Below are 14743 nucleotides of genomic sequence, written 5' to 3'. Positions count from 1 at the left end.
GGGTTCATCAGGAAAATAGCACCCTTGCTTGTTTCACCAATTTTCCTTAGTTTCAATTGGGCCCCTTTTGAGGTATGATGGGGCAGCTCTCTCCTTAGGATCTGCATCTATCTGAAAAAGAGAACAAGGAGGGGCCATTTGGAGGGGGTAGGTCATGGATGAGCCTAAACAATGGTACCAAACTGCCTGTATTTGCTGAAAAGAAAACTAATAAATTCAATTTTTTAAAAAAGTATTGCTTTTGGCCCCAACAACTCATAATGGTCAGACCCAGGCATTCACTAGTTGAGTTGATGAGAACTGGTACACCAGATTTGCAATAACAATTTGATCAGTCTTTGGGGTCGTTTGAATGGATGCTCCCCAGCAGGTTCAGGAGTTTTATTCAAGCTTGTTACTTGTCACTGTGGGTGGATCCTAGGGTCCACTAAGTTTAGGGTCCCTAAAAACACTAAGGTGTGTTTGGGGCGGATCTGGAATTCCAGCCAAAGATATGCAGAGTGCTAGAGCTCTGACTGGGGTTCCTGGAGTGTATGCTTGATTGGTGTTGGTGGTGGTATTTCTTTCTGCATGGACCTGTGAAAGGGGGCAAGCTTCTTCTGCCATTACAGTACTCACCCTGGATCTGTAAGCATCAAATAAATGTCATTCCTCCCATTAACTGCATCTGGTTTGGAGGTTCAGCAACATGAAGTCGACTATGACAGTCAGTGAAAAGGTTTCTCACAGAGATATTGAACACCTGTGGTACTGACATGATCACACTCACCAAGCAGGTGTTGAACAGCTCCCAGAATTCCAAAGTGCTTGTGGAGGCAGCTCAAAGTATGGTACTAAAGGAAGATGCTATCTTGCACTCAGAAGATAGTTTAAGGAAAATGGCAATGATGAAAGTCCAGCACCAGCACAATCCATTCAGAAGAATGTTGAATGGTCATCTGATCTATGGGACTACTTCAGCCACTTAGTTTGACCATTTATCAAGACAGAATGATATATAAGAGACTAATAATGGGCTGGAGAGATGGCTTAGTGGTCAAAATGCTTGCTTGCAAAACCTAAGGACTCAGGTTGGATTCCTCAGTACCCACATAAAAGCCAGATGCCAAATATGGCACATGTATCCTGAGTTTCTTTGCTATGGCCTCTGGCACACCCATTCTCTTTCTCTCTCTCTCATAAATAGATGACTATTTTTTTAAGAGAGTAATAGTGATGTGGATTAGGAACAAGGCAACCTTCTATAACAGCGAAGGATTGACCCCGAATCAGATGTCACTCTGCCCTGCAGCCCTGGAATTTGAGTCTGATCCAGTTTTATCCAAGTTGGCTGTGTGCAGCAGCAACATCCTAATTCTACCTCAGCAACAGCAGCAGCAACAATAGCTTTTTCCTTCCTTCCTTCTTTCTTTCTTTCTTTCTTTCTTTCTTTCTTTCTTTCTTCATTCATTCTTTCTTTCTTTCTTTTTGTGAGCTCAGCACCTATGGGTGGCCCTTCTTGAGTCTGCCGCCCAAGAGCCCATCATCCAGTCAGGATCCTTCCTATACACCTGAACCTGATAAAGGTCATTCTGGTTGGATTCCTGGTTCATATAAATGGACCTGAGTCACACGTGAGAGACCCTTCATAAGTTCATCACTGGAGAGTGACTTCTAGTCCCAGTCCTTTTCTCTCCCTTCCAGCAATGTTGGGAGGGAAAGAATTCCTCTTTCCTGCTTTTTCTCCTCTCCTGTTTTCATGCTATCCTTAATCCATCCTCACAGCCTACCCCTCCAGTAAGTACTTTAATTTCTCCCAGGACCCAGGTCTAGGGGTTACAAATGTAGCTGTGAATCCTGGTTGATTTTACATTTTAGTGTAGGGTCAATATGATAAAAATTCAGTAAAAAATTAAATCAAGTTAATAGAAAATTAATCATGTATCTTGGAGAAAAATAAAATTGAAAGATTTTTTAGAGAAGTTTTTTTTTTCCATGTCTGCATAATGAATTAATACAAATTTGATGGCTTAAAGCTATACAGGATCATCTCCCTAGTTTTATGAATAAAAAATACAGGCATGAAATAGATGGATTGAAGGCTTTGGCTCTTATCAGGCCACAAAGTACATGAACTGTGCTCCCATTTAGAGATTCAACTGAGGAACAATCCACTTTTCTTGTAGTGCTCAATATCAAACCCAGGGCTTCACATGTTCTAGTGCTCTGCTACTGAGTAACATCCCCAAATCTCATTACTTTTGACACTGAACCTCCCTATGTACCTCATGCTAGCTTTGAACTAGCTATGCAGCCCAGACTGGTCTCTAACTTGAGATCCTCCTGTCTCTATCTTCTGAATGCTGGGATTACCAGCATGACCCACCACACTGGACAGAGAGTAATATACCTCAAAAGACCCTGAAGTTGTTTGTAGAATTCATTACTTGTTTGTGATGGTTAGTTTTTTGCCTCCTATTGGTATAAAGCCACTCTTAATTCCCAAAATCTGTTCTCAATACTATCAAGACGCCTTTAACTTGGACACTTACTGCTCCAAAGCCAGCAACAGAGAAAATTTCTAGAATGAATGATTATTATGTCATAGGCATCTTTGCCACAATTTTACTCATTGCAAGAGTGTCACAGGACCTTCCCATATGCCACAGGAAGGAGTACACAAAGACCCTCATAGGAGGTGGGCATCATGATGGTCATCTTAGAGGCTATCCATCACAGTGGCCAAAGAAGACATAAGCCACATAATATCTGAGCAATAGCCCAAGTGAATCAAGAGAGAGAAAAAAAAAGAAAGAAAGAAAGAAGGAAAGAAAGAAAGAAAGAAAGAAAGAAAGAAAGAAAGAAAGAAAAGAAAAAGGAAAAGAAAGAGAAAAAGAAAAAGAAAGAAATAGCTAGGGGTCCAAATCCCTGCACTGCCTAAAACTGAGTATGGTGGCATACATCTGTAATTACTGCACTTGGGTACCAAGTTTGAGGCCAGCCTGGGCTATATAAAACTCTTTCTCAAAACAATCAGGGACTGAGAGATGGCAAAGTGGTTCGAGGTGCTTGTTTATAAGCCCACCTGCCTGAGTTCAATTGCCCAATATCCACATAAAGCCAGGCACAAAGTGGAACATACATCTGTTACCCCAATGCACTTGTGACAATGAGACACAGAGGCAAGAGAATCTGAAAGCTCACATGCAGCTAGGCTGATGCACGCAATGACTAAACCAACAAGGGAGACCCTGTCTCGAACAAGGTGGAAGAAGAAGACAACCACCCCAAGGTTGTTCTCAGACCTCCACACGTGCTGTGGCATGTGAGAGTCCATACATACACATACACATCCATGCACACACAAACATCATACAAACAAATAAAGGATAACATTGGACTGGAGAGATGGCTTAGTGAGTTAAGTGCTTGTCTGTGAAGCCTAAGGACCCCGGTTCGAGGCTCAATTCCCCAGGACCCATGTTAGCCAAATGCACAAGGGGATGCACGTGTCTGGAGTTCGTTTGCAGTGGCTGGAGGCCCTGGCACACCCATTCTCTCTCTCTTTCTCTCTCTGCCTCTTTCTCTCTCTGTCTGTCTCTCTCAAATTAACATCACTACCAACAAAGAAGATGACTTCAATTTTTTTTATTTTTTTAAAATTATTTATTTATTTGAGAGAGAGAGAGAAAGAAAGAATGTATGCACTATGGCCTCTAGCCACTGCAAGTGAACTCCAGATGTGTGTGCCATCTTGTGCATATGACTTTACATGGGTACTGGGGAACTGAACCTGAGTCATCAGGCTTTTCAGGCAAGTACCTTAACTACTGAGCAATCTCTAAAGCCCAATTTCTTTTTTACACACACACACACACACACACACACACACACACACACACACACACACATATATATATATATATATATATATATATGTATTGTTTTAGCAAGTTAGACAATGAAGTCACTGCAACTGAAATGAGGAAAATGAAGAGGTACAGTTTTAAGAAGCCATTTCTACAAATACAGAGATTTGGTTTGGGACACATTAGTTGGGTTTGCTTATTTATTAAGCAAGCAATGATGTTAAATGAAGCCTTGAGAATGTGAATCAGACAGGTGAAGTCAGGGTTGACAACAAGACTCCACAGTCATCAATATTGATGGTCTAAAACCACAAGACACATGGGTGCCTTGAGGAGTTGGTACTCATAGAGAAATCTGAGAACTGAGTTCCCAGCCCAAAAGACAAGGAAGGAACAGCACAGGACACTGAAAGGAATGATCACTGAAGTAGGGGAAATGCAAGAGACAACACTGTCCTGGAAGTCTGGGTGTTTAGGAGCCAAAAAGGACAGTCAAAATGCATCAAGAAAGTCATTTGGGGAGTGGGATATTACATCACATTTGTGTGCTGATGGACTCGACTCAAAAAATGAGAAGAGTTGAAAATACAGAGATGGAAGGAATGGAGTCAAGACTGAGTATGCCAAGGGGATGAAGTAGTGATCTTTCACAGAGTTGGCAGGGTGGTTTAGTCAGATTCTCTCTGCTAGAGCTCAAAAATGTGAGTTGATAATGATAATGGGTCAGAAAATGATGACTTTTGCATCTGGGCAGGAAAAGCAGTGAAAGCAATCTTGAAATTCAGAAAATTTGATGTTGAGATTGCAGTCAAGTGCCAGTTGCTGTGCCTTGTGGGAAGTTATACTCAGAAACTGAGATCTCTTGGGGAAGTTCAAGTTTGCTTGTCCAGCTTGGAAAAATAGAGAAGCAAGAGTGCCAAAAGCCAATAGCCTTTGCAAGTACTGTGGTCCCTTTGCAGCAGAAACCAGCCTCCTAACAGTAAGCACATCCCTGAATTGCTTCGTGTCTCCACTTTCACTCTTATCAAGAGTTTTGGAGCACCCATTCTTTGGATTTGAAAGTTGATTCTAAGAACCCAGCAAGGCTAAAGAGGAGAGATTAATCTCAAGCAGTCTCTCTGCAAGTGAGAGCTGTTTTCAGGAGAGATGTTTCCAATAGCAGAGAAGTGGGGATTCCAAGGACTCCCTGGGATTAGAAAAACAAATACAATAGGGAGAGGGAGAAGGCATTGTGGTACATGGGGAACCACAGTCAAACAGCAATTAAGGGAACAAAGGTCAGCTGGATGATAATTATAGGCGGTTAGGAAGGGAATTATAGCTAGAGAGGTGCTAATTACATGGGCCGTTCAGTCAAGGGAGGGGTTTCGCTGAGAAGAACAAAATGAGGGCTGAGGATCTGCTAAAAATAAAGGCTGTCCCTCTGAGCCAGGGCTTACACGTCTGGCAAAGTCCCAGGCAGTGAGAAGCTGTGTGCTTGGTTTGCAATGCCTACTCTGTGTCTTGTGTGGGCACAACCTGCCTCCATCCTTCTCCATGTATTGATGTTGGGTCTGGCCACACCACCTGTGTAGGAGGTGACAGTTGGGTGGGGTTTGAGGACAGTCAGAATCTGGACATTTATCAATCAGTGTAATTCTGAGCATTTCCAGCGCTCAGCAGAGGGAGTGAAGTCCAGGTATGTTGTGTTCTCTGGACAGTATACCCTGCAGCTGTAGGGAGGGGGATGCTTTTGCCCACTGATTCTCATGAGGTCACTTTAAGGCCATCTTTTCTTGCTGACACAGCAGCCTTTGTTTCTTCTGTCATTTTGTGAGACCACTGTTTCCCACTGAGGGCTATATGAGAGGTCAGAAGATATAACAGAAGCAGAAAGCACATGCTAAGATCTTGCTCCACCTGCTCAGCCTGGGATCTTTGTATCCCACTGTGCCTGTACCCATGGTAAGCTTCCTGGATCATTTGCACCTTCCCCCACAACCACAAATGTTTTTAGCTCTGAAGACTTTTTGTTGGGCTGTGTGCCACTATTGCACTTGTGTGAGCATCATATCAGGATGTTGCTTCTGACTCTCTTGGATTTTGAGTTGCTTGGGCAGATGCTGCCTACTTTGCTCCAGTAGCTCATGTACTGCCTTCCAGCACTAGATGGGTTAATTGTCTGGGGATTGGATCTCTTCCAGATTCCAACCAGGTCTTTCCATGATCTGTGCTGACAGCATTTGGTGTCTTCAGCAGTAGGGTCTTACCATTAACCTCTGGTGGGTAATCACGTGCTCTGACAGAAGTCTGTCTTGCTTGTTTGGGGAGATCTTGTAGGTCTCTCTGATCAACAGCTCATTGCGGATGTAAACTCCATCCTGGTGTAGGGAATTACAGGCCAGTGCCTAGGGAAAAGAAAAAAAGAAACAGAAGAAAAAGAAACAGGAACAATTTAAGGTTAGGTTTTGTCTTACCCGCTCTAGGGCCCTTCAATTCAGGTGCTCCCCCTAAGGTCCTTTTGTGGGTTCCAGGTTCCACCTTTTAGTCTAAATCCTAGTATATAGGATTCTATGATGCCAATTCAGTTTGGGTTCAGTTTGTGTCCCCCCACTCTTTTCCATTGTCCAAATCTCAAGCTGCTATTCAAGTATGCCAATAACTTGGGTTGATCTAGGTTAGGAACCATAAATGAGTGAGACCATGCAATGGTTGTCTTTCTGTGATTATGTGAGTTCACTTAGAATGATCTGCTCCAAAATCAACCATTTTTCTACAAATTTCATTGTGTCATTTTTTTCTTACTGCTGAGTAGAATTCCATTGCATAGATCTACCACATCTTGTTTATCCATTCATCCAATGATGGACACCTAGGTTGATTCCAGTTTTTAGCTACTATGAATTGAGCAGCTATAAACATGGTTGAACAAATATCTCTGAACTGAGATGTGGAGGTTTTAGGGTAATTGCCCAGCAAGGGAATAACAAGGTCTGTTCATAATTCTGTATTCATCCTTTTCATGAGTATCCATATTTATTTCCATAATGGTTTCATCAGCTTATATTCTCACCAATAGTGAATGAGTGTTCCTATTTCTCCACATCCTCAACAACATTTGTTTTCATTTGAATTTTTAATGTTTGCTATCCTTACTGGTTATGGTGGGATCTCATACTTGTTTTAATTTGCATTTTCCTAATGGTTAGGGATGTTGAACATTTTTTTGAGTATGTTTTAGCCATTTGTAATTCTTCCTCTGAGAACTCCCTATTCAGTTCTTTACCCCACTTTTGGAGTGGGTTATTGATTTTTTTTTTATTGTTTAGTTTTTTGAGTTCTTTCTAGATTCTAGATATTAGAGTGCCTCCTATTTTTTCTTCCAGTAGTTGAAGAGTTTCAGGTCTTATATTGAGGACTTTAATCTATTTGGACTTGATGTTTGTATATGGAAAAATAAGTGGATCTAATTTCATTTTTTTTTTTTTACATATGATCATCCAATTTGTCCAACACCATTAGTTGAAGATGCTTTCTTTTCTCCAGTCTACATTTTTGGCAACTTTGTCAAAGATCAAGCAGCTGTAGTTACTTGACCTAAGGTCTGGGTCTTCAATTCTGTTCCATTGGCTTATGTATCTGTTTTTATTCCATTATCATTCTGTTTTTGTCACTATGGCTTTGCAATATAGCTTTATAGATCAGATACAGTGATACCAGCAAAGGTGCTTTTTTTTTTCCTGAGGATGTTTGGATATCCAAGGCCTTCTGCTATTCCAAATGAATTTTGAGATCATTTTATCAATCTCTGTGAAGAATGATGCTGGTATTTTTATTAGTATTGCACTAAATCTGCATATTGCTTTTGGTAGAATTGACCTTTTCACAATATTAATTCTACCTATCCAGGAGCATGGGAGAACTTTCCATCTTCTCAAGTCCTCCTCTATTTCTTTCTTGAGTATTTTTATGCTTTCATCATATAGGTCTTTCACATCCTTGATTTAGTGTTATTCCAAGGCAGTTAATTTTTTTGTTGCTATTGAAAATGGGACAGCTTCACTGATTTCTTTCTCTTTGTATTGTCCTTTTCATATTGAAAAGCTACTGATTTTTGTGCATTGATTTTCTATCCTGCCACTCTGCTGAAGGAATTTATCACCTTTAGAAGTTTTGAGATGGAGATTTTCAGGCCTCTTATATATAGGGTCATGTCTTCTGCAAATAGGGCTAATTTGACTTCTTTCTTTACAATTTGAATCCCTTTTATTTCTTTCTTCTGTCTTATTGCTTGGGATAGTACTTCTGGTACTATGCTGAAGAGCAGTGGTGTCTGTCTTCTTCCAGATCTCAGTGGGAACTCCTTGAGTCTTTTCCCATTAGGTATTATTTGGGATTTAGATGCTTTATATATAGCCTTTATTGTGTTGAGATATAAACCCTCCATGCCTATTCTTTGCAGTGTTTTGATCAGGAAGTGGTGTTATATTTTGTCAGAGGCCTTCTCTGTATCAATTTAGTTGATTGTGTGCTTCTTATGGTTAAGTTTATTTATGTGGCATATTATGTTAACCGATTTCCATATGTTAAACCATCCCTGCATCCCTGGGATGAAGCCTACTTAATCAAAATGGATGATGCTTTTGATGTGTTGTTGAATTCGGTTTGCAAGGATTTGTTCAGGATCTTTGCATCTAAGCTCATTAGGGATATAGGCCTGTAGTTTTTTTTTTCCTTGTTGCATCTCTGTTTGGTTTTGACATTAGGGTGATGCTATCTTCATGAAAGTAGTCGTGGAGGGTTCCATGGTTTCTGACTATGTAGAACAATTTGAGAAAAACTGGTTTCAATTCTTCAATGAAGTTTTGATAGAATTCAGCTGAGAAGCCATCCAGTCCTTGGACTTTTCTTTTGGGGGAGGTTTTTTATTTCCTTATCAATCTCCATGGATATGATAGGTGTGTTTAGGAGATTAATCTGCTCTGAGTTTAGGTTTGGTAGGTCGTATGTGTCTAGGAATTCATCCATTTCTTCCAGATTATTTAATTTTGTGGAGTAGAGGTTTTGGAAGTATGACCTGATGATTCTTCCAATTTCATTTATGTCTGTTGTGATCTCTCCTTTTTCATTTCTTATTTTGTTAATTTTAGACATTTAAGCAGCTTGTCTTTCCCTTTTGCATATGGGACACATCTGTAGCTAGAGGTCAGCATGGGATATCCAGGAATCTTTTGGAGAATCAAGATATGACCTGACTACTTAAGAAGGGAGAGAATAGAATTTTTTAATATTTTATTTTTATTTAGTGTGTGTGGGGGGATGGGCATGCCAGTGCCTCTAGCTACTGCAGACAAACTCCAGGTGCATGCACCACCTTGTGCTACTGGCTCATGTGGGTATTGGGGAATTTAACCTGGGTCCTTAGGCTTCACAAGCAAGCACTTTAACTGTTAAGCCATCTTTCCAGTCTGAGAATAGAATACTTTTAAAGTACAATTTATATCTACTCAATTTCCAAACATTACATACACAAGTACATATGCAAAGTCATATATACTGAGTCTGGATATAATTATATTGAAATTTGAATTAGATGATCTAGATATAATGTTTATTAAAGAAAACACCCCTGTTTATCCATATCGGAACATTTTTATGGTTAAGAATGGAAGAGGACTTACACTTACTGAACAACTATTTTTTATTCAAGTCCTGCCAAAACCTTATGATTTTCAAATTAAATCTTCATTTTCAGGAGAGAAATCTGATGATGCTCAGCCTATATAGTTTCCAAACTCCCATATTATTTTGTGGTTCTGAATGAAATGTAAAACCATTGTACTTCAAATAAGATCCATGCTCTTATTTTTCCTCAGCTTTAGTTTTAATATACTTAATTTACAAAGATACCATGTTAAGACCAAGAAAAACTCCTCTGTAGCCAGCATTGCCCTGAGTGCAAAGTTAAAAAGACAATTGAGAATTTTTTTTAAATCTTCAATTCTTCACTGCTATGAACTATGACTATGATAAATCCAAATGAAATTAACCATAAATGTAAGGAATATGATTTGTCTAAACTTTCTTGGACTAAGAAGATATCTTAATAGAATAAAATGTCCTGAGACAGTGAAACAGAACCTGGATATTGTTAAATTAGACATAGATGAAAGGAAAAACAGACAATGAAAGAAACAGAGGAAGACATTGTCAAAGAGAATTTTTGCCCAGTGCTGATCCTGTATGTTGGCAGAGTCCATTTCTACCCAGATCATGTAGAATAAATGCTTTTCCCAATCTACTCATTCCTCTGCAGCTGGAAGATGGAAAGATCTTCAGGAATATGTCCTCAAATCTGAATACTGGGACTGGAGAGATGGCTTAGTCACTAAGGTGCTTGCCTGCAAAGGCAAAGAACCCATGTAAGTCAGATGCACAAGGAGGCACATGCATTTGGCATTTGTTTGCAGCAGCTGAAGGCCCTGGAATGTCAATTCTCTCCCTCCCTCTATCTGTCTCCCTGTCTGTCTGTCTATCTATCTATCTATCTATCTATCTATCTATCTATCTATCTATCTACCAATCTGCCTCTTTCTCTCTTAAACCAACAAATAACAAATCTGTATACTTGTAGGAAGGATAACACCTAAGAAGTTATTTATTAACAAAGTCAGGTTAAGACAGTGCAGAAATGGGTCACAGAAGAGGGAGTGAGGCCAGCGAGAGACTTGGAGGAGGGTTAGTGACTGGAGATAGAATAAATAAGGCTTTCTTTGTAGAGCCCATGGGACTTTGGGTTATTAGTCACTAGAACCTTAAACTTTGAAGTTCCAGACTTTTACCTTGATTTTATAAGTGCATTTGCCCTCTGACCTCTCAGTTTTTTTAAATAACCCCCTTAAATAACACACACACACACACACACACACACATACACACACTTCCTTAATTAAATACATTTCTTTCTGCTAGAAGTTTTGTTTAAACATTGTTCTCTGACAATTTGGTACATGTAGATCCACCTCCCACTCTCACTGGCCACCCCCATTTTGCCTTCCTTACTAGTAGGTACACAATTGAAGAGAAGAGCTCCCTCTGGCAGAAATTTTGCAAAGGTACTTAATGTTTGATTCTCTCAATTATATGTTTTGGAAAATCCAGAAATTCTTTTAAAAAAGCAACTATATTTACTTGGGTCAAGTTTAGTTTTCAGAGGCAGTCAGCTCCTTCCTTCACAGAGGTCTTTATGGGAGAGCTTTGTGAGCTCTCTCAGTGAGAGGGAGCAAGGGCCAGGTAGACCTCAGTGAGCAGGTAGGTCTCAGTACACGGCCCAATGTGTCGAGAATGTCTCCTTTCTTTCACTCATCAAGTATTTACAGGGAATCTACTTCATAATAGAGGTTGTGTTAGGAATACAATGGTGAGCAAGATAGTCTTGGCCTTTCTAGACCTTAGTCTGTGAAGTGTAAAAACAGATAAATCATAGGAAGTGTATAGGACAGGGCAGTCCAGTCCATGCTGTGGTTTTAGTTTTGAGTTAGCTTCACTTTCTTTCAGCTGTTTATTTCATGCCCTTGCAGTGCAGACTAGGAGTATTGTACACAAGCCCAGCTAGCCTCCCATGGTGGCCATTTTCTCTGTCTCATCCAGGTTCTGCCCAGACACTGGGAATGAATCAAGACAGTGCCCCTCCCTTGAAGTCAAGCACCATAGAGTGCAATTATCTGCTGCTATTTTCAAAACTCTCATTGCCAAATAGTTACCTGATGAAGAAACAAAAAGAGTGGAAGAATATAGTAAGCTTGGAAGTAGCCCCCAAAAGATATGTTCAAATCCCAGCCCTGATGAATGTGACCATATTTGGAAAAAGGCTCTTTGCAGATGGAATTAAGGATTTTGAGACAAGAGTCCACTTTATGCTTCTAAGAGAAAGGCAGAGACCTTTTAAACAGCCATATGAAAAAGTAGGTAGGAGGGCTGGAGTGAAATGCCTACAAATTTAGGATTCCATCTTGCTTGTAGTCACTGACGCTAACAAGAAGCAGGGAATGGGTTTTCTCTCAAGTTCTTCAGAGAGACCCATACTATTGACATCTTGAGTTCAGACTTCTGGCCTCTCAGGGCTATAAGAAAAGAAGTTTCTGTTGTCTTCCACCCACATATATGTAGACTGGAAACTAATTAAGAGGGTTACTGTTACTGTGATTTTGTCACTGCCCTATTTCCTGAATAGGGAGGTGACCAGTATTTGGGATAAAGAGGTTCCTAATCTTAAGGAGAGTGAAAAGGGTAAGATATGGTATCATTCCCAGCCCAGAACCCAGACAGGAAAACTATGTGGGTGCAGTTTGCTCCTCAATTTCAGTTATTGGATAAGGTCTGGACCACAGACACAAAGATATATAGATCTCCTACCTTTTAGATTAGCAAAAAAAAAAAAAAAAAAAAAGAAGGTGTGGGGGGGGAACTAAGCACAGAGACAAACATATCCAAAACAATTTTTTGAAATATTTGTATATTTTATGTTTGAAAGAATTAAGATGATCATCATCACAAAGACCATAACTTCTGAATTTCTTATGTTTATGATACATTCGTGAATGTTATAATTTTAGGTCATTCTTTATTTTTCCAATGAGAAAATCAAGAAGAAATTTGCTTATCAGCATAAATAGATAAAGTTCTATGTATATAGATAAAATAATCAAATGTGTGAATACTCTATCAGATTTCTTGGTTTATATTGTCATATAAAAATTCAATTAAAATATGTCTTTGTATTTTATGTATTACAAAATAATCTTGCAAAAATCTCCACAAGTAATTACAACATCCTTATCCTTGTTATCAGTGAAGACATTTTGAGTTATATAAGCATTTTTTTTGAGTTTTTAAGACTCAAAACATTCATTTCTAGAAACATTGTTTGCATTTCTGCATGAGTTGTTAGCAATAGAGCTATTACTAGATCCTCATATAATATGGTGATATGGCACTAAGTAGTTTATCCTGAGCATACAAGGAGCCATTTCTCTAATATCAGAATACTTGAATTTGTCATTCTTTTTTCTTTTGAGATGAGGTCTGTCTACATGCTGTACACAGTTCAAGCTTACCTGGAGTCTACTACCCTCCTGCTCAAACCTCTTAACTGCTGGAATTACAGGTGTGCCCATCATAACTAATTTAAGCTTTTCTTACACACACACACACACACACACACACACACACACACACACACTTACTTTCTCCAACATTATTCTTTTTGTAAATTAAAAGAACTTTAAAAATCTTGTTCACCAGGCTGGAGAGATGGCTTATCAGTTAAGGTGCTTGCCTGCAAAGCCAAAGGATAAATATTCGGTTCCCAAGGACCCACGTAGGCCAGATGCACAAGGTGGTGCATGCATCTGGAGTTCATTTGCAATGGCTGGATGCCCTGTCATGGAAAGTTCATTCTCTCTCTCTCCCTCTCTATGCCTCTTTCTCTCTCTCTCTCTCAAATATGTAAATAAAAACAATAAAATATTTTTAAAAATCTTGTCCAACAAGTTGGGTAATGTGGAGATTATTTGTAATCCTTGTGCTTGGAAGGCAGAGGCAGCAGGTTTTTGAGCGTTCAAGGCCAGCCTGTCTTATATAGTGAGACCCTGAAAAGAAAAAAATCTTGTTTACAATACATGATTTTAATATTCACAATGATTATTGCTTCATAGCTATAATAATTATTAATCTATGTTGAATTTATTGTGTGCATATGTGTGGTATGAATATGTGTATGTATGTAGAGATGTATGTGGATATACATGTATGTTTTGTGCATGTATGTGCCTGTGTGTGGAGGCCAGAAGTCTATGTTGGGTGTCTATATAGTTTGCTCTCCACTTTATTCATTGACACAAAATCTCTTGCTGGACCTATAGCTCACTGATTCACATAAATTAGCTGGTCAGTGAGGCCCAGGGATTCTCTAGCTCTGCCTCACTAGTGCTGGTGTTACAGGTGAACACCATCATAGCCAGCGTATGTACTGGGGATATGAACGCAGGGTCTCATGTACTTCACCCACTGAGGTGTTTCCCCCACAGTACATTTCCTTGTCTCCTTTTTAATCACAGCTACCAGATAACTCCTGTAATTATCCCATGCCAACATTAATTAATTGGGGTGGCTCTAGCATAATGCATCTCCTTCTAAATCTTTTTTTCTTTTTTTCTTCAAAATAGAAAATTTGAATGAGTGTTCTAAAACATAAGATATCTTGGAAGAACTTTTTTATAAGGAGACTCCCTCTATTGTAGCAAATTATTTTTTTTGGTACTTCTAGGGATTGAACCCTCTATCTCATGCATGTTAAGAAAAACACTCCGTCACTGAGCTGTGCTGCCAGCTCTATCTTAATGGGTTTTATTTGGGGGGTAGAAAAACACAACAAACCTAATGGTATATAAAGTGGAATTTAAATTAGTAGTTTATGCAATATCACATTTTTAACTTTTGAGACCTCTTAATGTCTTACTCTTGATCCCATTCATAGGTTGTTTGGCACAGTATGGCTTTTTCTCCCTTGAGTATTTGGACCAAGACCGACAGGTTGTTGGGGGTAGGTATGGAGTTGTAAGGTCTTTGAGTCTTTGGGGCAGGTGGGCCCTATGGAGAGGAAGATGTTCAGAGAGAAGAGAATGCTGGAGAATGAGAGCCACTGGTAGAAGGAAGAAGATAGGAGAAACCCTATCATATCCACTCCAGGAAAGCATCAGGACTGTTTCCTTGAGTTATAGTGTACATGGGGCACTGTGACAAGTTAGCTCCTGTCCATGTGTACTTCATGTAATTTCCTGCTTCCTTCTCATAATGCTCCACCTAATCAGCTTAGATCCAACCCAACACCTTTTATTAAGATTCTCTCCAAAGCC

The 14743-nt window shown here is 39.5% G+C and overlaps 1 pseudogene; it reads left to right on the top strand.

Moving 5' to 3' along the window:
- The first annotated feature begins 293 nt into the window (after positions 1-293).
- LOC123462734 lies at positions 294-973 on the top strand (annotated as a pseudogene).
- The last annotated feature ends 13770 nt before the right edge of the window (positions 974-14743 follow it).

The sequence above is a fragment of the Jaculus jaculus genome, chromosome 8 (genome assembly GCF_020740685.1).
Source record: "Jaculus jaculus isolate mJacJac1 chromosome 8, mJacJac1.mat.Y.cur, whole genome shotgun sequence".
Taxonomy (NCBI): Eukaryota; Metazoa; Chordata; class Mammalia; order Rodentia; family Dipodidae; genus Jaculus; species Jaculus jaculus.
Note: the sequence above shows the minus strand (reverse complement) of the source record. Positions and strands in the feature narration are given on the sequence as shown.